The sequence below is a fragment of the Sinohyriopsis cumingii genome, chromosome 7 (assembly GCF_028554795.1).
Source record: "Sinohyriopsis cumingii isolate HCF-2022 chromosome 7, ASM2855479v2, whole genome shotgun sequence".
Classification (NCBI taxonomy): domain Eukaryota; kingdom Metazoa; phylum Mollusca; class Bivalvia; order Unionida; family Unionidae; genus Sinohyriopsis; species Sinohyriopsis cumingii.
In genome coordinates this window covers 81,836,371-81,863,977 of record NC_142967.1, presented here as the reverse complement: position 1 = coordinate 81,863,977, position 27,607 = coordinate 81,836,371, and the positions used below count along the sequence as shown (strand labels likewise).

At 34.6% G+C, this 27,607-nt stretch overlaps 2 long non-coding RNA genes across 3 annotated transcripts in view; both read right to left on the bottom strand.

The window, feature by feature from the left end:
- Window positions 1-27,607, bottom strand: part of LOC149795626 (uncharacterized) — a 243,489-nt gene that overhangs the window by 133,812 nt on the left and 82,070 nt on the right. The window lies entirely within an intron of this gene.
- Window positions 16,205-27,598, bottom strand: LOC149795627 (uncharacterized). Its single transcript, XR_016422375.1, has 2 exons — window positions 27,137-27,598; window positions 16,205-19,174 (listed from the first exon to the last, which is right to left on the bottom strand). It is a non-coding gene; the product is annotated as an uncharacterized LOC149795627 (long non-coding RNA).

The following is a 27,607-nucleotide window of genomic DNA, read 5'->3' as shown; positions in this document are numbered from 1 at the left end:
ACCATTCATCACTTGTAATCCAAAATGAGTTGATTTTGTTGCTAAACTCATTTGGTCGTGGTGTCAGCAAATGTACTTATCCAAATGTCAACAGCATCTGACAGGTCATCAAAAGATTCCATTACTGACCAAGGGATAAAGTTCTTTAAGGAATATTTGTACATTAAATCTTTTCATTACTTGATACTTAATATATACATGATGACAAAGGTTAACTTTCTTGACCTAATTTTCATGTACAGAATATAGGACAATAATCACTTATGCCATATTGCAAATTCTATAATACTGTTAGCATTGTAAGTATTGATGTGATCAATTAGTGTTTCAGATACCCCTTTTACTCTAGTGGGTACATAACACCTTGTTTATAATAACAGGGATTCAAAAGTTTTAATCCAACTTTTATTGTTATCATATAGCAGTCTCAATTAAAGTCACATAATAAACAAACTTCTTTTGTTTTCTATAACCGTAGTTTGAAGCTTATTTTGAAATATGGTAATATTACTTCGCACTGTGGTTTGTACATAACCTAGCTGATACAAATGTTTGGACATTATTTCTCATTTCTAGCCAATTTATTTCCACACCATTTTTATCAAGATCATATTACTGTTTGACAATAATGCTGCCTCTAATGTAAGGAACAGTCAACCATCTCTTCATAAAATCTGTCTTTTTTCTAAGAACTGGAGCTAGGAATTTCAAGTTTAACATCATGAAAAAAGTACATGTTAGAAAGGTGTCAATGAATATAGAAGTATTTGATCAATGAATTATTTCCTGAAAGAAGAAATTTGATTGCATCCAGTTTGAGAAAAATATCATATAGTATCAAATGGCAGATTTTAAGACCTTTTGCTGCAGCTACTGATTTTGAGACAATTCCAAGTTTTGTTGATCTTGAGTTAAATAGTGAATAATGTCTGCATTTGTATTGTTACAATGTATACGTATATGAACCATGACATTACTCTATAATATCTTCCCAATTCATAACTATTCACTGTCTTTTCACAAGACCTTGTAATGAGTCTTGAATCATTAGCACTTTTGGCAGTTATCTCAGTTACGGTCACTCTGATGGAGGTGACTGATGGGATTGAACAAGAGTAATTCAATGGGCATCATACTAAGTAGAGTTACAATCAAGAGTTTGTTTGCTATCACCAAAGGCAGAATCACACTGAACAGTTATGTATAGCTTCATTTTGAAGCTTCTTGAAATGGCTCCATCAACAGTGCTTAATGATGTGTCTTTGAGCCAAACATTTCATTGTTTTACCTCATGCCCATACTGAAGACAGTCATGACATTGGGTTCAATTAGTGTGTAGGCATAACTTCACACAGTCGTGGTTAAAAACAATAGAAACATCTCCATAATTTCTCATGACTTTAAAGTCGGTTATCATGAAACAAAAGAAACATCTCCATAATTTCTCATGACTTTTAAGTCGGTTAGCATGGAACAATAGAAACATATCCATAATTTCTCAAGATTCTCGTGTGGGTTAGCATGGTTCTAACTTTATCCATGATCCTGGTTTGTACGACTTTTATAGGAGTCATAACGGTCCTTTGGTACAGGATAAAAATCTGATTTATGGTGAGAGGGAAATTTGACAAACCCTTTTTATTTAAATAAATGCTTTTTGCATGAATATTTTATGGATAATGTGTAAAATAGAAAACAGATGAGAATGTTCACATTGCTACTATTTATGACCATCACTGCTGGTTAAACTGGCATGACCAAGAATTATTACTAGTTATGATATAAAAAGACCCAATAAAGTATAAAGAACATAAACTGCACCCAAGTTTATTATTTTGATTAAAAAAACTGTTAAAAGTTGTAGAATTTTCTCATTTTTCAACTTTACCAGGAAGAAAATCTTCTGAAAATAAGTAATGTTACACAATTACAAAAATCATACATGTCCCCTAATAACCAAATCTCTTCCCACCACTGCAATTCTTCATCTTGTTTCTTTTTTTGTTTTTGGTTGGTAATTTCATACTTGTATTTAGATTTCACTGTTGTGTACCTTTGCCACCTCTTATATTCAGGTGGTGGCCTTCTTCTTGGTGTCTAGACATATAAACCAATTATCAAATTGCATTTTCGCTGTGTTTTCACACTCAAAGAGCCTGCATACAAATAATGATTTTCTCCTAAGGACATTTGTTTCCTTCCCTCAGCTGCCTACTTTTGCCGAAGGCCCTCAAAATAAAACAAATTAACTTATTCACCGAAAATTCTGATGCATTCAATATATACATTGATAAAATATCCTGCCTTTATTAACTTTTAAAATAAACTTGATAGTTGTACATGAAAAGCTCTGATTCTACAAGAAGACAAGATGGGTTTTATCAATAAGCACATGTATACTAACATGACACATACATGTATGTGGAAAATGAAACTTGTCTTGGAGGCTAGAAACAATCTTCACATAATAAAACAATTAATTTCCTTCAGCATGAAAGTTTTCACCATACTTACCCATGAACATGATTGAAATCAAGTTTTTCCTAGCAGGTTCAAAACAGCTTTAATAAAGACCGAGGTCTCAATTCAATTCAAAATACGTAGTAGTTTGAGGGAAACTTAGTAATACATTGTGTTTGTTGTCGTCGTCACCAGTTAAGATAAGCGTAAGTAGGACACCAAGTTATCTATCTGGTTTCTAGTTGAGTGTACAATGATGATGTTAGATAACTGCAACAGGGATATCTACTGATAGGCTAGTCAAACGGCATTATAACCCAGACCAGTGACTTGTATAGCCAGACAAGCTTGTGAAAGCAGTGAGGGTATAATTGTTCCTTAAATGAGGCAAAATATTAAAAATGTATAAAAACTATTTTTTATGACCTTGTTGACAGTGATAATATAGATCATGGAGCTTGTTTGCTCAGACTGGTAATCATGACTTTGCTATTATAAAAGTAAACATTATTTAAACATTAATTAAACCATTCCAAAAAAAAGTACAGCATTATAAATAACTGCCTGTTGGCTAAGCATTTACAGCATGTATAAGTGAGGAAATCTGCCTAATCTTTTCAATCCACTTCCTGAACCTGAAGGCTGAATCTGTAGGTAAACATTTTAGAATCTAACCCTATTTACATCAGGGTCACAAACTGTGATATAGATAAGAGATAAACAAATTTTAGTACTTCATAAGATATATCTTGAGCTATCATAAGTAACAATTAGCAGATGTATAAATAACTCCCCTGGATTGGTAATGACAACTGTACACTTCTAGCAATGTTTTCAGTTGCGTCTTTTTCAAGAGATCAAAACAATGTGACCATTCAAAATAGTTTTCTCATGTAGCATTTATACTAAACAAGTTCACCAAACAGTTTGATATTTCTACCTTTCTAACAGATAATGACGCCCATGCCTTTATCCAGCTCAGAGAAAAAGCCATAAACTTTTGTCTTCCTAAGATAGAATACTTTATGTAAAATGAGCAGAGATTCAAATCTTTTTGATCAATTCATCATCATCAGGTGCACTATCCAATCAATTTGGTGAATGGTGACACACTCTTATCACCACTCAGAAAATCAGCCAACCATACCTATCTGCAAGAATCATCGAGTGTAAACACCTTGAAAGTCTAGTCTGATGGACTGGTAATGAGGTGGTAATGTCACAACTCAACATAATCAACTTTTCAATAATAAAGAAATCTTTCCACCCTGATTGTAACTCCATTTCCTTTATGTCAAACATTTTAATACAAACTTGTTACATTTGATACTTCCAATCTAGGAGGTTAAAGACTTGATAGAATCAAGCACAAAAATGTCAGGTACTTTATCTAATGGGAAATTAACACTACCAATTAGCAATCCTGGAGTAATAGCTAATACCAATACCAACTGACAGCATATTTTTCTCCATAATAAATCATATTGGTGCCAAAAAGGCATTGATGATGATGCCACAAACCCTTGAAAACACACTAAGGTTAAATTGACTTTCTGAAGAAAAACTAATCTTAAGAACTGAAGCTTGTTTTACCTCTTAACACATTAACCCCTAGCAACAAGTTAACATGGCAGGAGGTAGTAGCCTACTGCTGAGCTCTCTAGCGTCACGGTCATGCATGATACACTAAAGTGGGTGGCATTATAGAAAGGTAGACAGACACAGATCTACAATGATACCAAATAATCTGGACTATCTAGTTGCACTACAAAATACAGATAAAAAACACATTTTTTGGACCCGAATTTTTTATATACCCAAAATTCGCCCATGGCTGGAATCCAATTTTGAGTCCGTATTTTAGACTTTTTGGTCTCAGATCTAAGGCAAACTGGTATGAACTGCAAACAGACAGATGAGCCTTTGCAAAAAGTAGGATAAGATGGGCATTTGGAACAAAGAGTGGTTTTGATACAAAAATAATAGCTCCTTTTAGCACAAAAAAAATATTAAAAAAAGAAAAAGAAAAAAGAACTCCAACTTTTACCCTTCTGCTCATGCGCGAGCCAAATACCCGATGAAAAACGATGTTTCTAACACAACTAGGCAGTATGTTATTGAAAGATCACCTGGGATTTGGTGTTTTTGGATCTATTCAGAAATAACTTTCAAATTGTGTCTCCTACTCGATTTTCAGGCAAAAATGACAAAAACCTCCAAGGGTTAATGTGTTAATGCTGAGTGCCTAGTGAGGCAGCTGCTAGTCCATTTTTATAAGTCTTTGGCATGACTCCACTGGGGTTTAAACCCGCGAACTTCCACAACCAAGGCAAATGCTCTAACCACTTAGGCCACCTGAGCAGTCCCCACATGGTTAATAACTTTATTGCCTACAATATGACCACATCATCATTCCATATGGGACGATACCGAATTGATACTTTAATGCAAAATGAATGAGCACAGTAATAATTGCCAGGTGTCTCCAAGGCAAATCAAAATGTATATAATTGTCACATACACATGCATTCCTTTAGAAAATATTTGGGTTTTCTGGCTATCAGAAGATTCATATGCTATATAAGTAATTGTCAGCATAATCAAAAATACTAGACCAGCTCCATGGGTATAAATCAGGACAAAAAGAATGTGTGTGCATGTGTGTGTGTGTGTTTGTGTGTGTGAAAGAAAATGTTTGCAATTATGCATGTTTGTGTAAACTATGCTCTGTATGCTTTATTTTCTTCTTTCCTTCATATGCCATACTGAACACTAATGCCATGACAGATATAAAGTAAAAACCCACATAGTTAATAATCTTGTTTGCAAATGTTTTGGATATCTGATATATATTCAATATGGGAAAATAATGAATTGCTGCAAAGAAAAGTAATCAATCTTGTTTTAAAGTACAAATCTTGCACTAATCCATGATACCCTTTTCATATGACATTTGTTTCCCAGCTACATTGATATATTTGCTGTAAATACATGTATCTAACTAACTGAGGGTCACAAAGTTTTTGTACTAAGCTTGTCACTCTCATAAAATAAAGACTTTGCTATTATATTATTATTATCTCATATGGTGGAATTCTAGGAACTCAAAACTTTTGGGTTGAGCTTATTTTATTAAGAAGTTGAATTAGTCAAACTGTCAAAGAAATGGTCATATCACATAATATTCTTTTGGACAATTCCGCTTCTGGGAACTGGCCAAAATCAAATATATTAGGAACAAATTGGCTTTATTAAATGGGCCTTATTAAATGGGCCTATTTCTATATAAGACAGAAATGGCTTTCACCATCCTGATGTATGCTGCAGATGACCTAAGAACTCCAATGGTTACAAACTGTTGTGATGATGGCATGCTACACAAAATATAGGTCATAAATATTCAACAGGAAGTCTGAATGTGGGCTCATTTCCATCCATTAGTCAAAAACTAAATGTCAAGAGCCTATACCAAGATGTCCTGGATAAAAATCTGGATGAAATATCTAAAATGACTAATGTCAAAGAGATGGAAGGGAAACTGTATATATAATTTAATGTACAAACTACAAGTACTGGCATAAAACTGACTTTCTGCATAATCACATTAGCCTCTGGAAAAACGACAAGGCACATTTTGATGAGAAAACATCCTGACTAAAGCACTCTGCTTTAGCACTCACTTGTATCAACTTTTTAAGCTCTGTTACTAGAGTCGATGATCACCTGGAAACTTTGATTGTATTATCAGACAGCCAAATAAATATGATACACTGCAACAAAAATTGTATGTATATTTTTAAAGCCATAAATAAACAATATACTGAAAAACCAGAAGATTTTTCTTAAAAATAAATAAATAAAATGAATAAAACCAATGAGATTATTTCTGCCAGGTTAATATGGCAGTGAAAATATCTTACACAGGATTCAAAACTCAAGACCTCTGGCATACACATCAATCACTCTACTAGTTATTCTGGCATGTCCATTGGTAAGGGACTTTACTCCAATTGGCTTGGCATTTAAAAAAATGCTTGTGCTGCTATCCTGTAAATCACCAAATAAAACCAACTGCACAATTGCCCTTGGTGACCTTTTTCTGACCAAAAGCACTAAAAGAACGAAAATTGCATTTCAAAACATCTTAAAAATGTATATTTTTGGCACAGTGTGCAGTTTAGTACCTTCGTGATTCAACATTAAAATGGCAGCATTTTATTCAATAATTGTTTGGAAACAAATATACCAAGGTACTCCCGTTGCACTCATGGGTAAATATTTTCATGTCAGAAAACCCTAATATAAAATAATATAATGATACCAATTGTCTTTTTCATGTTTCTGTAACTTGGAAAAAAGAGACCTTTGCAAGGACAGATGCTCTACTGCCAAAAATAATTTTCTGAAATTCAAGATAAACCCTTTTTCTTTAACTAATGAGTGCTGAAACCATCTCTAATATTCTTCAACAATAGCAAAATTTTAAAATTAGTGGCAGTGGTGGACATATTGGATGTCAGATTGGCACAATTTTCATTTAGTCTCAAGAAGACTTCATAATAAGTCTTCTGGAGGAAACCTGATGTTGACATCACTATCCATTCTGGAGGAATAATGAAAACAAGATTATCAAGATGGCTGCCATGGTGGCCATATTGGATATCAGATAACATAATTTTCATCTGGGATCAACTAGACATCATAAGAAGTCTTTTGCACAAGACTGATATGACCAGACAGCTAGGAGAAGTATTGATAACAAGACATTCAAAACAGCCACTGTGTTGGACATCATATCAGTACCATTTTCACTTAGGATCAATTAGACATCTAAGAAGACTTCTGGTGAAAAGGATATGTCAATCTGTCCTTTCATTCAGGAATAGCAAAAACAAGATTTACAAGATGGCTGTTGTGGCTGCCATATTGAATGTCATATCAGCACCACTTCAATCTAGGACTAACCACTGGGAGACATTATAAAATGTCTTTAAATGAAAACCCCATGTTTATATGATCATCCATTCAGGAGGTGTACCTATAAAAAGAATTTTCAAAGATGACCCCTGTGGCAGCCACAGTGAATGTCTGAGAAGTAAAATTTTCATTTAAGACCAGCTAGACCATGGGATGACTGTGTGCATAAAGTTTCTTGGCAAAACACAAAGTAATTTAGGAGGAGTAATGATAACAAACTTGTTCTAATGGCTTGGCTTGAAGGACGACAAATGACATCTCACTCCATAAGTTCTTCTTGTCTATGACCAGCAGAGCTAAACAAAACTGTAATTTAATTATGAGGGCTTTTTTCAAGAAATCTGGAACTGATTTATGCAAAAATATATAAAAAATATTTTGTATGCTCTAAATTTCTGGGTTTGAAAACTGGATCCATTTTTGGACACAATGCCATCAAAATCAGCTTTGTCCTTTTGCTATTTATCCATCTCTAAAGTGATGCTACTCTGACAAGTTATCACAACAATGATGTTATTATTCAGAATCAATCAGCCTATGTGACTGCAATGACCGAGTCTTTGAGATGTAAAGTAAAAAGCATTTTTTACAAGAGGAGAAGGATAGCCATGGTGTGTGTATTTTTAATTTACCTTTAACAATTGTAGTCATAACACTACCATATCTGCAGTGTGGCAGTTTATAGTGAAGTCTAGCACTGGGGCATCATGCCAAAGTCAGGTGGCATCATGTCCCACCCAGTCATATTATCCTGACTCCAGGCCAATCAGTCCCAACACCAACCTCTTAAAGCTGAGCGCCTAGCAAGGCAACTGCTTGTATCATTTTTATAAGCCTTTGATATGACTTGGCCAGGTTTTGAAACTATGTCCTCTGAGGCAGATGCTCTAACCACTCGGGTCGTTGGAGTGGTAAAAACCATGGTGAGAAACCTCATTAAGTTGATGATCACAGAAAAATTCAACACTGCTTTCATTCACAGTAAAGATTAACTATATGCATCATCATTTTTTATTCTGTTTCTTCTAAATGCAATGGGTTGGCAATCTGCTCGAGTCATTGACAGCAAAATCAATCAAGGAAACATGTACAAAAAAAAAGTCTCTGTGACACAACTTTCCCTGAAAGAAGATGTTGAGAGAAATATTACGATCAACTGTTAAGATTAATGTACTGACTTCTTAATGGAGCTGTCAAGCTGGGATATAAAACCTCAAGCACCAAAATGGTTTGGTTTGGTTTGGTTGGTGTTGAATAGTATATCAACACAAATAGACTATTTCATGCCAAGGCAACTGAAGTGAAGTTCCTTACCCAGGAAAACCCAATGGGCTGACCCAATGCTAAGATGTGAACCTGTTTTTCTTCAATTGTAATTCTTCAATTGCAAGTCCAGCAAACTAACCACTGTGCCACCATGGCTAAGCAAGTTGACAACATTTATGTTGATATATGTGACAACCCAGAGATATCAAATCCAGAAAATTAAATCATTCGATCAGAGATTTCACTTTAAATCAGGATGATTTTTACTGTGTTTGAACCCACCCAAAAATATAATTTGTGGGATCGCTAATCACCCTGAATAATCTGTGTTTGAACCTACCCAGAAATAAATTTTATGTGATTTTTGCAGGACTATGTCAAAATGACTGTCACATTAACTCGAGATAAAGCGGACAGACTCGATGCTCTGTGTTGTGATTTTCTGCTGAAATGGAACATCACTATTCCTGAATGTACTCAACTTGTAGGATAGCATCTTGTTAGCACACCACGTGTGGAATGTGCATCTTTATATTCTAAAAATCTAGAACACGAGAAAAATAAAGACTTAAAGATACATTAAGGTGATTTCCAATCTTATTTGTCATTTTTGGCAGAGAGCAGACAGTGTATATCTTGGAATATCTTGGTGGATATCTAATGTGCACTCCAGTTTTTAAAGTAGTCTCACATAGTGAACCATGGGTTGTCTTTCACCAGTGACAGCTCACTTGTTGGATAGAGGGCAATAGACCATTCTTAATGAGATCCTCATGAATATTAATGTATCGCGAAAACGAGGCTACGGTAGGCAGACTGAGAAAAAAATATGGCGTCTTACTGTACATCGAGTAACGATCTGAGCTGTTTGCCAGATATTTCTTTTACATTCGTTGAGAATTTCATCACGGGTGTCTCCAGCAGTTCAGGGAATGAACAGATGACAAAAGGATTCAAGTATTACAGTGAGGGATATGTCCATTCTCTTAAAGGTAAGTTGATTTACGTCCTATCTTGAGTGTACTTTTTCTCTACTGCACACAAAACACAAGTTAACGATATAGAAATGAAACTATTTAAAGCATAATTTTTTTTTCTGAGTAGGTCTGATTTAAATGTACAGCTGTCAGTCAGTACTGTGGTCAAAACACGCGGTCAAAATAAAACATTTACAAAACGTGCATAGTGACACAAACTGCCCTTTTAACCAACCACGCCCCCTTCCTCACCAGTAGAGACTTTGTGGTGCGCTTTAAATAGTTTTGGGTACATACCTTGCATTTTAATATGTATCAAAAGTACACAACCTGACATTTTTATATTTACCCACAAAACAGCAGGATTATTTGTTCAAAGCTGTTTTATATCCATTCATATATATATATATATATATATATATATATATATATATATATATATTATCAAAGAGCACCCTGCCCCCAAACACACAAATTGGTCCCTTATTTATGTGAACTTCTTCATTGATTATAATTATTATTAGTTTTGTGGTGTTGGTAGATGGATGAATTTTAACACCCAGTATGTAACTGCACACATTAGATCAAGTAAACATAATAGGGAATAATCGTGTCTAAACAATATAACATTTTGTCATTTTATGTATGGGAGATTATGTTAATCTGTTTATTAAACTGAGCTTCTCTTTTATTTTCAGTTTATAGAGATGGAAATGAATGCCTTATCAAGGGACGGTGTTTTAGATCACAAAAGAAGAACGAGTCACCACATGTTGTTGAGGTAAACCTGTCATTTTCATTCATATTTATATTATAAATTATTAAAATTATATTCAACATGCACAGATATTTTTAATATTTCAACACTTAAAATATTATTGAAATTTAGATCTTGCATAAATGCTGTCTATGATACAGTTTGGCCATATCATATTTCTTCAAATAAACTTTCCAGGGCTGTCTATTTTCCTAAATTAGGATTGCTTTTGGAATACAAAATGAGTATGCTGTAAAGAAAAGAAGAAAAGAAAATTATCCGATTTGTATCCTTTTTAAAAGAAATTTCAACAACAAAAATTTGTAAAACCTGCTTAAGAAATCAAGGAAAATAATTTGTATTGCATAAATGACACCCCAGTGTGTAGGAACATTTTATTTGAATAAGAAACAAAACCACCTTTTAAATTATTGCGATTTATGATTTTGGTTTGTTTTTATATAAAAAAAATAACTTTTTTCTTCTAGAGAATGAATGACAATGTCAATCTGTACCCAAGTGGCATAATTGTGAGCCCATTTTGTCATTGGCTTGCTGCAACTCCTGATCGTAAAGTCTACAACCCCAACAGGACCCCCCCCCCACCATGGTTTGTTGGAGATTAAATGTCCAGTTGCAGACACTTTACTATCTCTGAAGTACCTTGCGGTCTCTAATGATGCCTTGAAATTGAAGACAAACCACAACTACTACTACCAAGTTCAAATGCAGTTGGCAGTTACAGGACTGGAATGGTGTGATTTTTGTGTGTGGTTGGAAAATGACTTTCATGTTGAGACTATTCTGTTTGACAGGGAATTTTGGCAAGCTGTCAAGGACAAGCTTGATCTCTTCTGTTATAGATTCTACCTCAATTAGTATGTTCTCCTGTTTGTATATATGCATATGAATGTTTTGTAAGATATATTAAAATGAATTTTCTATGCCTTTACATTATTAAATCATTCTGACAACTCCAAGCAAAATGGCTGCAAGTCAGTTGCCAATGTGGACTTTGTTGCACTGCTTTTAAAATCTACTTACATAAATTGTCAATTTTAAATTCAGCGTAGCTGGTTTTGCTTACTATGTAAGTATATAGGCTGGAACAGTCACCCATAGATGCATTATAGAATTGTGTATCATTTTCACATGAACCCTTTGAGTAATTGTGTGTGTGTGTGTGTGTGTATATATATATATATATATATATATATATATATCGACATACACACATCTTACCAAAGGTATTTGCATGAAATTCAAGATGTCATTGAAATATTACACGATGTTACTAAAGGTGTTTTAAAAAAACTTGTATATTACTGAAATGTTAATAAAATGAACAAGATTCACACATCTAAAAGGTATTTGCATGACAAGATGCCAATGAAATGTGGCATGATTTTAAGGTCTAAAAATAAACTACTGAAATGTCAATAAAATGAACCTTATGTGGTACTTTCATAATGTCTCAGTATCTTTGTTTTCATTCACAAGTTCTACATGATACTTCCATGTCACAAAATGCTATTTCTTTTGTTTAATTAGTGGTCATTTGAACAAAGTCAGTACATTTGCTACTGTCCACAACTGATTTATTGACCCAGAAATTGTCAAAGGCACCACAGACTGTAATACCTTTGTATTCTTTCACCCTCTTAATGTATCTTTACACATGTATCCTCAGGCTTGCAATTTTTTGATTGGTTTCCACCTGGGAAGCTGTGAACTGCCCATCACTACACCGAAAGTGTGGTGTTGCAATGGAAACACCAGTACCTTCTAAAACTTAATGTAAAACAAAACCTTTATCTGCCATGATTTGGTCCCCTGGTTCTAACAAATCTATAAGCCCTGACAGCTTTGTGATCTCCACATCACTCATGCATCCCGAGTATAAGGAAGACACACGTGATTGCACCGTGTGGGGCTATCCCTACCAAACCTTTTCAGGTGTTGTGAGTTTTGTAGTTTGAATAAGTCTTTGATGCAAGCACTAGAGATGAGGGTCTTTCTGTAAATATTTCTGTGCAGTCAATAATAATTCTAGTTCCTGGGTAGGACAGTTGAAAATCGAGAGGCATATTTGCTTGAACCTGCTCACGACTTGGTAAAAAATACAAATAATTTGTCCACATGATTATTATCCGACTTACAGAATACCTGTGAATATTAAATCGAACAGACACATCTTCAATCGGAAATCCACATCTCAATCTACACAAAAACATGAAAAGTTCATCCACTGGGTCCATTGCCTTTTGCCGTCCCCTGATGTTGATGTCATTCCCTGTGCTGTAATATAAGCTCTTCATTCTAACTGCAGTCGGTTTGATGCTATTGCAGAAGGTTATAAAAACCTCATATGTGGGAAAACCAGTGTAAAATTCTATCATTTCATCATCATCTGTAAATCTGTTCAATCCAAGCTTCTCCATGTTTATTTTTTTATTCAAATCTTGCAGTTGCCTTTCCTTCTCTTCCAATTCTGTTACTGCTTTCCTCAGTCTCTTCTCCAGCTCTGTAATTTTACTTTTGCATGCTATATGCAACTCAGAGGATCTGAAGAAGATAAAATAATAATGTAGCTTTTCATCAACATTTGTTAACTATAATGGAGACAAAAAAATATAACTAGCAAAGTTACCAGCTTCACTATAATTTAAAATTATACAAGAGTTTTAAAGAGGCTGCTTTCCACTGATTGTCTGCTCTCTCTCTCTCTCTCTCTCTCTCATACACATAAACACACTGTGTCATGCACACACACACCATGCACACACTATGAAATAAATGTGTAAAACAAAAGTTACAAAGCTATGGTTTGATTAAATATCAGTGCCATCTGGAGGAGAACAGCAAGCAAAATAAGCCCCACATAAATCAGGTCTTTTCAGAGTAAATAAGAGAAATTATGCAGTGATGTTTTATCAACAGCTTCATTAATTCTTATCTACTCTCTCTCTCTCTCTCTCTCTCTCTTGTAATTTCATTCAACTTGTACTCTCATCATTTTCATTGTACTGGTGCTATCTCTCTTCTCTATCGTGGTCATTTACATTCTACTTGTTTTTTTTAACGAGGTAATAACTTTACCTTTTCTGTACTTACTACTCCTACGCAAAATTCATAATTTCTTATAAAAATGCGCTGCTTGGAGGTACGCCCAGTTTTCGATGACCCCGTTATGCGGAATGGGACTAGGGGTAACATTTTTAGAAACCTGTCATTATAAAACACACATACATACAATCATTTACTTCATCGACAGAATCTATTTTGCGTTTGGAATTCTTATTCTTACATCATTCAGCTGCAAGAAAATATAAACACACCAACAATCATCCAGTTTCTTACCTTAAAATTCAGCCCCTCATCACGACGTATTGCAACAATCCATTTTCTACGAAGCTCCATCTTCTTCACTGATGGGATATGGTGGAAGCTTAAATCTATGTGAATTCTAGCATTCCCATTGCACAACGGAACACAACAATAATTGTCACGATTTTTTCTGTTGCCGGTATCAACTGTAGCATCCATGGTTGCGAGGTAAAATGAAACTGGTGCCTATATTAGCCTCGTTTTGGATTCGCTGACCCAGGGTCACATGAATATATGAATACATTCTAAGAATGGTCTATAAATCATACAACCAAAGCTCAGACAGGTGGCCCTTGGGATCAAGATGAAAACTTGCAAGATGAAAACTTAATCATATATAACCTCTTGGAACTAAAAGCCTGTTGTTTGACACCTTTTGGAGGTGAAGAATGCTCATGTGCGCATCTACATGGATAACTCTGCAGCAGTTTTCATATGTGAACAAAATGGGGGGGGGGGGCATATTTCTAATTTTCATGAATTATCACATGATATCTGGCTGTTGTGTGGAATCAGGTGTATCTGGCTAAGTGTTCTCATTTGCCAGGAACACTAAACTGTGCTGCAGATAGATTGTCTACAGACCTAACCCAAAGTTATAGCAGTTGATGCTTTATCTTTAAAATGGATTTACAGTTGTCATTATTACTTTCCACCTTTCAGTCTGTGTGAAGTTGTGCTGCCAAAAATAGCCCAAGATGAAGTCGATCTTATATTTGGTGGCACTACTATGGACAACGCAACCCTGGTTTCCAAAACTCCTGCAAGCAGTGGTTGGTCCTTGTTTTCTGTTGACATGCCCATCTGAGATTCTACAACTGGCACACAATCTGCAATGATGATACACTCTCCACAAATTGAAGATGGGTGTTGTTTCACTTTTCAGGATGGTAAATCAAAATCAATGATTATTAGACAGGGCTGCTTTCTCATCATCAATTCATGGAGAACTAAAACACTATTGGGGTCATCTCGAAGTTTGATTGTAATTTCATGATCACCATAAGTGCCTTAGTGATCACATGCCCACCCTTCATATTTCCGCCCAATAAAATATTGGGGCTGCATAACCTAAATTAAAAGAATTCATATTTTTGCCTAAATTATGATTTCAAGCAATAACAGAACAGAAACACAAGTGCAGCAGCAGTCTCACTTACATCATACGGAAAATGACCCAGCTAATAAATCCAGTCCATCAGAAATAAAAAAGCAAAATTTAGTAGTTGGATAAACAGAAAAACAAAATCTCTCCATTCAAGGCCAACTGAAAAAGTTGTTTCAATGCACGTTCACTCTTTAAATACGAATCTAAATTTCATTTTTAAGTAGAACAAAATGAAATTTATTTTTTAAATCAGTGACTGAGTGTATGACCAAGTTCAAAGGTCACTGTTTGGTGAAGTGTATGCATTAATACAGTTACTGTGTATTGCTGAACCTATGTGTATTTACTGTGGAATCAAGCCTAAATTCAATTACTTTGTTTCTTCTCGTGTTCCTTTCATTATTCATTTTAATTAGAAAAACGAAATTAATATATAATAAAAAGGTTACTACATTTGTATGGGAAAATGTGAACTAGTTTTTTCAGACTAATACAGAACTCCTAAAGTCATGCAGGGCTTGGAAAAATTCACTCACATTTTCCCACAAAAATGTAGTAACACATAAATACAATGCAACTTAATTTTGCAAGCCTCTGTTTAATACAACTACCCTATGCTGCTACTGCATGGCTTTGAAAAATTCCATGTTTTTGATGGCGAATGTGCTAAGACTGCACAACTCTCAAAATGATCTAAATAAGTAAAATTGGGCAGGAAACGTCAGAGAAAACTTATGACTGCCCACCCCACAAAATGGTTCAAATAACTAAACCAGGGAAGGAAAGGTCATAGAAAACTCATGACAGCCCACCCCACAAAATGGTTCAAATAACTAAACCAGGATTGGAAAGGTCATAGAAAACTCAAAGACTGCCCACCCCACAAAATGGTCAAAAAACTAAAGTGGGGCAGGAAAGGTCATAGAAAACTCAAGACTGCCCAACCCTCAAAATGGTCCAAAAAACTAAAGTGGGGCAGGAAAGGTCATAGAAAACTCATGACAGCCCACCCCACAAAATGGTTCAAATAACTAAACCAGGGTGGGAAAAGTCATAGAAAACTCATGACAGCCCACCCCACAAAATGGTCCAAAAAACTCAACCAGGTTGGGAAAGGTCATAGAAAACTCAAGATTGCCCACCCCACAAAATGGTCAAAAAACTAAAGTGGGGCAGGAAAGGTCATAGAAAACTCATGACTGCCCACTCCACAAAATTGTCCAAATAACTAAAGCAGGACAGGAAAGGTCAAAGAAAACTCAAACAAAGTACTTTTCATGCTCCACTGATTTATTTTTCACTTGCATATATCACAGTTTCCTAGATAATATTGTAGTGGTTTCCAACCTGTTTTGGCCACAACCCTAAAAATATTTTTTGTCACAGCCTCACGACCATGTTTCCACATTTTGCCAATTTTTGCTGCCCTAAAATAAAACCCATCTTGGTGACCCTCCAGAACATCCTCAAAACCCTGATTTGAGTCACAACCTGGGGTTGGGTACCATTGCACCACTGTATGTATGGTCATACAATACCTGATGTGTGCCTTTTTTGTTGCTGAAGTAGGTATGTGAAATTCTTTTTCCTCATAATATACTAGTAAAACTGATGAGATACATCATCCCCCACCCTCCAGCCGGTTAATTCTTAGCACAGACCTTCACATTTTTATTAATTATAACCATGATAGATGAGAAAATCTTTAATTTGGATTCATACTGTGGATGGGTAGAACAGTAACAACTGTTTTGTGCAATATTTCACTCATGTAATTTCTTGGTGCTCTTCTAAAGTACCAATATTGTTCTTGCATTTATTATTATTTGAGAATATAAAAGGTTTAATGACATGACAACTAATTGGCCTAGAATTGAAGACTTTAATGCAGCAGACATGCTTTGTGTCTTATAAAAAAAAGCATTGAAAACTACCCCAAAACAGAAAAATGTCTGGATAAGTGGTGACTGAGACTGAAACAGGATTGACAATAATAGCAGACGGCAGTAAATGGAGAGAAGTAAACATTTCCATTTAGGACAAATTAGGTAGATGAATATATGGGTCAAGTTTCTTAGCAATCATCCAAGCAGTTTAGGGAGGAGTTGTGATAACAAAATTACGCTAATGGTTGGATGGACTGCTATCCTTAAAGGTCGTCTGGTCTATTACCAGTATATCTAAAATATTTCAAATTTGTACACGTCTTTTAAGAAATGAAACAAAACCTATTTACTCAATTTCAAGACATGTAATCCTTCTGGTTCAAAAAAGTGTAGTTTTCCATCTTAACGATTTGTACTTCCATAACTTAAAATTTTCAAAGAAAACTGTTCCATTTTAAAAAATTTATTGCCAAGAAATATATGTAATACTATATAAAGAACTCAAAACAAGCTGAACCAAGCTAAATTTCATGAATAATTCAGTTCGTTAAAGATTAACATTCCTACACAATGTTTGTTCCTTATAAATTTGCCTCAGTGAATATTAATCCTTGAGCGATCCGTAGCAAACTCATTTTATACAGTCCAAAATCTTATCGTAGTAAGATGATCAGCTGGATTTCCAAGAATTCAGCAGAGATTCCAGTGTAGCGTTTCCAAAATATGATCTTGGCCATGTTTTGTTGTCTTACCCATGAGAAAACTCTCTCACACTGTGCACTACTTCTGGGATTTGTCAAAATGCCAAGCATTATTGACAACAATTCTTTGAACATGAATTTTCCTCTGTCATCTAATGACTGTGAAATTTCTGACCAGGTTTCATCCATTCTTGGTTTTATTAATGTTTACACCAGAGACCTGGTAAATTATGAAGGATACCTGTAGAAAGAAGAACACCATAGCACTGGTAAATTATGAAGGATACCTGTAGAAAGAAGAATACCACAGCACTGGTAAATTATGAAGGATACCTGTAGAAAGAAGAACACCACAGCACTGGTAAATTATGAAGGACACCTGTAGAAAGAAGAACACCACAGCACAGGTAAATTATGAAGGATACCTGTAGAAAGAAGAGTAAGTTTAGCTGACGTCTGAAGAGTTACATCTGCTACTTTCTGCAGCAACAAGAACTGGGTCATTGAGTGGAAGTTTTTTTTTCCTTCAAGTAATCACAAACTTCCCTAAGTAGGCTTGACATTGAGTAGAATTCCTCAATCCTGCTCTCCCTTATTAAATGGTTCTGCTCTTTTTCAGCAATAAATTTAGAAGCAGCTTCACCAGTGTTAATGTCCATTTTGGTTTTGATATTGTTTGACAGCTTGTATTCAATCTGATCAACAGTTTTACAAATCACGGCACATTATTGGACAAAATTGGTAAGAATATTTCTTTAAGGTTATGTAATGCTTGTCTCAAAACATGAATCCTGCCAAAAGACCAACAAGAATCTCATCTACTCTTGTACAATTCTGAAATGGAACATACAAGTTATTTGTAACTGAATGCACCATTGTGTAAATGGCATATACTTTCTTGTGTGCACAAGTTGGTTCAACATTTCAAGGTCCTTGCAAAATGAAGTAACACCTTCTTAGAAGCCATGTTTTGGGATTCCTGAGTAGTCCACTTCTGAACAAAAACTGATTATTTCCCTCTCTGTTGGGTCTGATACAAATAGAGCATCTTTCTCAGACTTACACAAAAACTTACTTCATCCCAGTTGAAAACCAAGTGCTGAAGACACTTTACAATGCTTAACTATGTAGTAGAAAACATGCCATAGCATTCTCTTCTGTTCCAGACCATGCAGGCTCTATGTCACTCTGAATCTTCCCTGGTTTTTGTTCTTTTTCATGAAATAGTAATAAATGTCAGCTTGGGGAAGGACAGCTGTTGTGCTTTGTTTTTAGCTGCCATATTGAATAAGTTTAGAGTGCAACCTGATAACAAGAACTGTGGTTGTTGCTCTTTTATGAAAGCATCTACACCATTCTTACACTCAACTATCATGTTGGCATTGTCACAAGCAAGTTTGACCACAGACTTTGTCTTTGCTAACTCATCATGTCAAGACCATTTTCCCCTTGGGATGATCCATCACAGATAGGTACTGAGAGAAGTTCTGAAATCAATGAACCTGTGCATACGTCTTAAGTCTTTACCACAGCTGGATTGTGTCTACTTTTCTCATCATTATTTCCATCTGTTGATAAAGTGTAAAGGCCATATCTCGTTCTTTTTGCCAAGGATTTCTGCTTTATAGTTGCTTTGTTTTTGCCACATTTCATATCTAAAATTAAGAAAGAAAATAGAAATAAGAATTCAATAAATACATCAACATGCATTCAGTTAAACCTGCTGTATTGTACACTTAAATAATTGTAGACTACATATATTAGACTACATATATTATTATTATTATTATTATTATTTTTAATGTTTTGTTGTTCAATTATGTGACATGTATGTAGACAGTATAATTTATACATGTTTAATCTGAGCCTTCTTTTATTCTGTGGTAATATATCAAATATATTTTGATAGTAAAAACATTTTGTTTGTGTTGGCAGTGATGATGGTTTGTGTTGGCAATGATGATGGTTGGCAGTGATGCTGGTCTGTGTTGGCAGTGATGATGGTTGGCAGTGATGATGGCTTGTGTTGGCAATGATGATTGTTGGCAGTGATGATAGTTTGCAGTGATTATGGTTTGTGTTGGCAATGATGATGGTTGGCAGTGATGATAGTTTGTGTTGGCAGTGATGATGGTTTGTGTTGGCAATGATAATGGTTGGCAGTGATGATGGTTTGTTTTGGCAGTGATAATGGTTGGCAATGATGATGGTTGACAGTGATGATGGTTAGTGTTGGCAGTGATGATGATTTGTGTTGACAGTGATGATGTTTGTGTTTGCAGTGATAATGGTTAGTATTGGCAGTGATGATGGTTTGTTTTGGCAGTGATAATGGTTGGCAGTGATGATGGTTTGTGTTGGCAGTGATGATGGTTTGTGTTGGCAGCGATGATGGTTAGTGTTGGCAGTGATGATGGTTTGTGTTGACAGTGATGATGTTTGTGTTTGCGGTGATGATGGTTCTGTCTGTTGATTTGTATGTCTCTTCTAGAGAAATCCCAAGTAAGGTAACATGGCTATGTTTAATCTGGGATCACATTTATTATTATTATTATTATTATTATTATTATTATTATTATTATCACTTACCAGTAGCAATCTTTGAGTCTGGAAATATTTATTTAAAAGTCATTATGTCCGCTGAGATGGAGGTTCACATTTGTGATCAATACACACATCAATGCATCTCTGGTGATTTTTCTTTTCCTCTGTTCCTCTGAATGCTACCTGCCAGTGCCTCCAACAAATTTTTTTTTGGACAAGAGTTATATAAAGCCCTTGTCTGCTTTAGACACCTTATGTTGCTCACAGCCAAACTGTCCATGATACGCACCAGAAAAATCAGATTTGTACTGTAACACCTCCCTCTCTTGATGGTACAAGGCAGTTCTGTGCATCTTTATATGATGTTTTATATTTCTGCTCTGAAACTTATATTTCTCTGCAGGTTTATGGTTGTCACCAGGTTCAAAAAGCTTTGGTTTCTCTGTCATAACTGACTCTGACAAGCATCCCATGCTATTTGTAATGTGCATGCATGGATGGAAATTACACTCATTCCCCGTAAAAAGTCTGATACAGAATACTGTTTCAAAAACAAAATCTGGAATCTTAATGGATAATTGTGAATTTTACATTTCTTTTACAAGAATGTGTAAAAAATAAAGCCAAAATCATTGTGGTTATGTACAATGATTACGTTTAATCATGATCATGTATTTTTACAGAAGACTATCATGGTGGCCATCTCTAACATAAACACAAAAGTAACGATCAGTCTATTCATCATTGATGAAGAATACAGCATCTCAGCACAATAATGTCTGTTACGTGGCAATTAAAAGTTAAATTCTAAAAATTGTGCAAAACCCCTACAAAGATAAACCATTCCTAAATAATGTAAACATCATGATTCTAACAAAAAAAGGTTGGCCCTTATTCTAACTTAAGTTTTTTTTCTGCAAATGTTTACCTTTACATTTACACTCTTAATCTTTTTAAGATTTAACATTTTAGCTTTAGTTTGCACATTACAGCCTGCCTGATGCTGATGTACTGCTAAAGGAAACAAAAATGAAAGCAAACTACCTACCTACCACCTAAAATGCATATCTACCATGCTAAAATGACAGGGCATAAAAGACAAAACAAAAAAAAGATGTTCTTTTGTATAATATCAAAGCAGAGGGAGAGCATAGTAAAATAAATTGATAAAAACCGGAGATTACTATTGTTTTTGTAGTTATTATTCTTCTTCACTCCTAGAAGCCAGATTTGACTATGCTTTGAATTGACCTTGGCATAAGAGACAGTAGTGCATGAATAAATACCTTGATTAACCATTACAGATAGCAATCAATCTACTCTTCTAACTCCTACACTGTTTATCTGTACAACATAGTTAACATGGTGAGGATAACCTATACAATGTATAGTCATTAATATAACAAAGGTATCACTGAATAAACATATCCCTACTTCCAAATGCAATAGTAAAACAAAATCTGTAAATGGTATAGAAAAATATGTGCTGTCACAAACACAATTCCTCAACCCATGTTAGTAAAGCATAAAACATAGGTAGGTCACAGTGACCTTCTTTTTGTTATAATGGTGTAGCATTAATGGTGATGTATTCAATTACCAAGTTTCATGACTGTAAAACTCAATGAACTTTTAACATAAAAACTTCAATGAAGTCACTCAAGCAAGAAATAAAGGTCACAAAAACCTCTTTTGCAATAAGGAGGTAGTAGATATATAGATAAATGCATGATATGAAGAATAAGCGTAATATTTTTCCTGTAATCACCGTATTCCAGTCATACAGCCAGTATAACTCAAAGGTGTCAATATGTCAAATTCAAAAGCAAGGTGTTTTTTATGACTAGGGGAGAGAGTTGAAGCAGTTTATTTGTTGGGTGCTGGAAAAGGCAGTTGTGTTCTCACAGCATAAATGGAAGTCACATTCTGGGCCAGTGTGACAGGTATAGTTCCATATCTTCATTTATATGCCAGAATTTAAGCCATCTTTAATGGAAACCGTTAACAGGCATCTGTGAACACATAAACATATACAAAATATCAGCCTGTATTGAAAAATATTTTAAACTGTGAAAAAGATACAAAAGTACAGAAAAGCAGGCGGTATTTATATTACTAGAACTGTTAAATTGTCATGAGATTTGATCCATTTGAGACATTGTGAAAAAAGGAAATGCTAGAAACATGCCTTATGTCACTGTGAATGTTGTTCCATACCAGTGTACCAGTATATTGAAAACGTTTTTCAAACAAACAAAGAGATGCTGATGGTACTCCAAATATTATGTCCATTAGAAGTAAAAATTATCTTATAACTCTTTCTTTTTCTTTATGGGGGAAAATGTTACGTATATTTGATTTAATTTATATTTAATTTAATTTCATTGTCTGTAAGTTTTTAAAAAAATTTAAATTTCATTACATGTCAAAGTAATCTTGTTTACTTGATTTGGCATTTTTTTCCTCCAGATAATTCAGTTTGACCTGACTCTTTTCATAAACACCTAATAATAGAAACACTGCTTATATTTTTGACTTAGTTCCCGACCTTGATTCAGAAATCACTGAGACAAGTAAACAACTTTCTATTTTTAATTTATTATTGGAGTTAAATGATTGGTTTTATCAATGTACATGATTTTAGATATATATGTAAACATCCTCTATTTTGCAATTCTGAGTTTTCCGAAATTGCACAGTAGTTAAATTTAATAGTGATGCTTAGAGAGATATCTCTCAGTTGGGGTTTTACCTTGGACACTGGAAAGTGTTTGTTTTTTACCAGTTTGGAATTACATTTTAATTTTTACTCAAATTATTTGGATTCTAAAAGATTAATTCTTTTTTCCTGGAAATATCTGAATGCTCATACAGAATTCTTGGACAAAGACATTTATTTAAATTTTATTAGGAAATTCAAACACAGGAATATTATTGTCTGTGGAAAAACAAAGAACTGTAGATACTACAGCACTATACTGACTACAGTATATGTCATCACCTTCCATTTTGGATTTTTCATTGGGACTCGAACTTGAATTCATAAGAATATTTCATTACTAGGACTTCTAAAATTTAATTTGCAGATTATTCTTGAGATTATTTTTAGATTTGAGTCTTAAAACTGTAAGTTATTTTTTCATTTTTACATTGTTTTTTTCCAGGAAAATAAATTATTTGTTAAATTTTTCAAAGCTTGTTGTTTTCTCTCTTTATTTTGTTACTGTTTATTAGAGCCTAAACATGTAACAGAGTAAAGAATGGTTGAGATTCAGTGAGACTATACATGTACTTTTATCTAAGCAGATGCAGAAGCTGATGTCAGAGAAGTACAATTGCTCATCTCTACCATATGACTTACATTAGTGAAGAAACTACTATAACCTTCCATTACGCCTAGATAAAATAATTTTGTTTACATGTGTAAACGTGACAACCCAACAAACCAGTGCAAATCAAATGTGTATTTGTATACATATAAATAGGGCTTACATGCTGGTATGCAAGTCTGGCAAATTAGTTCCCAAACCTGTACTGATATTTATGGGTGAGTTGGGGGTCTGAAATCACCTATTAATGAAAAAAAGTAATTACTACTGACAGATCTGTCCACAATACATCAGTACACATAGCTGTAATACCAAAAGAAATAACACAACCCCACCTTCTGTCACTATGCTGAATTACTGGGCTAACTCGGTAGATAACAAGCTGTTCCATCAATATCAAGAAACAAATCAGATGCGACTTTGTACATTCAAAATGGTCACGGGTCATGTGACTCAAGTATCTTTGGATTTAACATATCACTGTCACATGATGAATACCTTGTGTGACTATTATCACTATTATCACAGTTTCCTGGATCTGTCTGCTGCAACTAATTGGTTTTATGAATAGGTACAATCAGACATTGAAATCACTCATCAATATCAGTACAGGTTGGGGCTGATTTATCAGACTACTGCAGGCATGCATATTTATGAGACCTAGTGATGTCAATCTATGTTGCAATCATAAATTTTAAAAAGTCTTTTGTCACAGGATTTCTAACACATTAAATTCATGGGATCTGTATTGAAAAAAAATCTCCAATAACTGTAATTGCAAGGCACAAGGAATGTATATAGGTATGTATATAGGTATTTTAATGTGGCTATTTGATAGCAGTAACTTGTCCAGTTACAGGTCTCACAAAGCTTTCTGACTTCAGCACGTCAACATATCAAATACTTCAAAATAAAAGTTATAAAAAACATATTTTAACATTCTTCCTGTACTTATTCCACCACCCCATCCCACGCACCCCAGTTTTATTTATTCTGGACATATCAAATGGCACAGGTGAAAATATACGTTGCACAGTACTTCAATGAAATCAAGTGTCAGTATGTTCCTCTATGTCTACATCAAGGAACCATCTGAGCACAGGCTATGGTCCAATTATTGGGTCCACAGATGTAACTGACCATGACACCAAATGATCATTGATGTCAGTAAAATGAAGACTGGATTTTAGAATTTCATATCAATTTCTCTTTCTAGCAGAGCAGGACCTTTGTGTGGCTGTAATATCAGACCTTGTAGACATTAATTATAAATGCCGACATACCCACCATAAAAAGCCCTTCCCAGCAAGGCAGTATCATGTACTTTCATTGTCAACTTAGAAAACTTGCATTTACAAGTGTGATACGAGGCTGATACAGTGACAGCAAACATTATTTTCAACTTAAAAATTTATCTCCAATACAATTTCAGAAACTGCAGTTGCAAACATCTCCCGCCATAAGGCATGCAAAAAAAATAATCTCCAATAAATATAACTGTTGCCCTTCCTGCTTTTATTACCCCAAGAATAAAAATACTATTTTTTATACTTATGTTTTCATTGTTAAAAACTTTTTAAGAGGCTTATTGTCTTTTTAATAATGCAATGTGTTTTCATTCATTGGATGCCATTTTTGAAATACTATATAACATACAGCTTGACAATTCTGCATTAAAAATTCAGGCAGTTTAAATTGTCTGAGGTACTTCTTTGAAGTTAGCTTGGTTCTGTGATCAACTCCACCAAATTAAATATGAAACCCAGATCTGGATATAACACACAGAAAAACCATTATCTGGACTGCATTTTTGTAACTTTTGCTATTATTCCATAAGTCCATATTTTAAGAGTCATTGTCATTTCAGTAAGAATCCAGTCAAATTGTAATGGTTGCCATGTCTGTAACTGACGAAGGATAGGCCCATCACCAGCAAGTGAAGTCATATTTATTGGATTATTATCCATTAAGAACTGGGGACAGTCCTAAGATATCTTGAAGTGTTAGGTTGAGACTGATATCGCAAGTAAGGTACTGTATTGGTCTGATACTGGTGATGTTAGTAATGGTGGGACAGGGAAAATATAGGTGTATATGGTGTGTATATATACATTCTTGAGAGTGGTTACATATAATGAAGACATTGAATTTGTATGCTTTGTTAGGCCACTGATGTAGGGACCTAGAAGAAGAAAAAAACTAAACCATGTACTGTTTTCTCAAACCCATGTCAACAAGGGTATTTGATAAGTGTGAATGCACCCTCCCCCATTTTAAAAACAAAAAAACCCACCCTTTTCTATCAACCTGTGAATTAAAATCAGCTGGAAATATCTTATTATTCATAATACAATAATAATAATAATAATAATAATGACCTTATTTAAAGAGGGTAACACAATTAGCTAAAAACTAATCTACCTTGAGGCCCTCATACAAAGGAATTCATTTATTTAAGCTGCATCTCTGAAGCCACTGGATATATTGGGTTTGGAAGAAGGAAATAGAGTGGGCATTTCTAATCTCAGCTGGAATACTATTCCAGAGCAGAGTTCCAGAATATTGGAAACTTTTTTTAAATAACTCCTTATTTGGTTTGGGAATTTTATACTGTTTGGTAGACATGGATCGCAGGTGGGGAGTATTACCAGGCAGCCTATACTGGAATAGTGATTGTAAATATTCAGGAGCACTATTCTGAGATATCCTGTACATTAATTTGGCTTTTCTCAAACAGATTCGGTCTTTAATAGGTAATATTTTTAACCTACCAGCTAAACTTTTCTTGCTTTCTTTCTGGATTGATGCTTTCTTTCTGTCATGATCAATTTTGTTAAATATGCATCAAGATGACCTATTATCAGGAACTTCTGGAGGCATTTGCCCCTCCCTGTGCCAACTTTTTTTGTCTCCATTTTAAGACATTAATTGTGTCTTACCGAAAATGTATGTATGTGACTGAGTTCGGCTATGTGTACTATGCTAAAGTTTCAGATCTTTATGTAACCTGGTTTTTCATTTGTCAAAAAGTAATATTAACTGTTATCAGTTATTTTTGTCACAAACAACAGACCTTAAACAAGCTGGGCTCATCCAGGCATGGTAATTTGCTTAAAGGTAATTAAAACAATCCCTGGAACTGAGGTTCAAACTCATTACCCAATGGCTCTCCAACTGAGTTATCCTGCTCATTCTTTTTGTAAGGAAATTCTATGCAGGATATTTCATGATATATGGATTTCCATATTCCTATAAATCCAATTATGCACAACCACAAGAAGAAATAAAAAAACCTCCTTAAAGTTATCCCACATATGCTCAACATAAAAATAACATTCCTTAACTTCAAACAGATTACATGACCTACTTTTCCTGCCCCTCTCCACAAAAATTTATTTGCAAAAAGCTTCTTTCTTTCTGAACCAAACAATACAATTTCATGCCACTGATTAGGAAAGCTAATACTTGTATGGACCTAAACCGTTTACTTTAATGATGGACATTCCTAATCAGATTAGTACAGACTGCATTACATCAAATAGCTCATTTAACTAGAATAATTATAAATGAATCGAAATGCTATTTCCTAATCATTACTGAGCTATGAATCCCTTGTTATTTTACAAGTGGAGTAACCCCAACACACACACACTCACACCCAATCTTATGTTGGTAATATGTAACACATGTACAATACTTATATTGATTTTCTGATGCATAATAAGGCATGGATACATTACTTACTGTAGTGAAGTTCACTGTATTAAAGAGCAATATAGACACATGAAAAGCTCTAACACATCATGTCCTTTATGTATAATTCACAATGGCAGACTATATCATCAACAAGATGCAGCATGTATAATGTAATTCCACAATGCTCAAGATTTATGTTTATCCATTGGACTGGAATCTATCCACTACACCAGCATCATCAGTATCACCACCACAGCTTGCTCTGCATGAACCATACCATACAACACACATGTACCTATTATCAATTGATTGACTGGAGTGAGAAGGCATTTGCACTAGTAGTGTTCATTGTTGCTAAGCCCTACTGACAGTGGATAACATGGGCCCAAAGGAAGAAAGTAGTAACCTATCTTTGCTCAAAACACAAGGAATGTCAACTATTCCATAGGAGAGGATCTTATCACTACAAACAGAATTCATTGTAAACTTGAATTTCTGAAGTCTGTACTTATTTCTTAC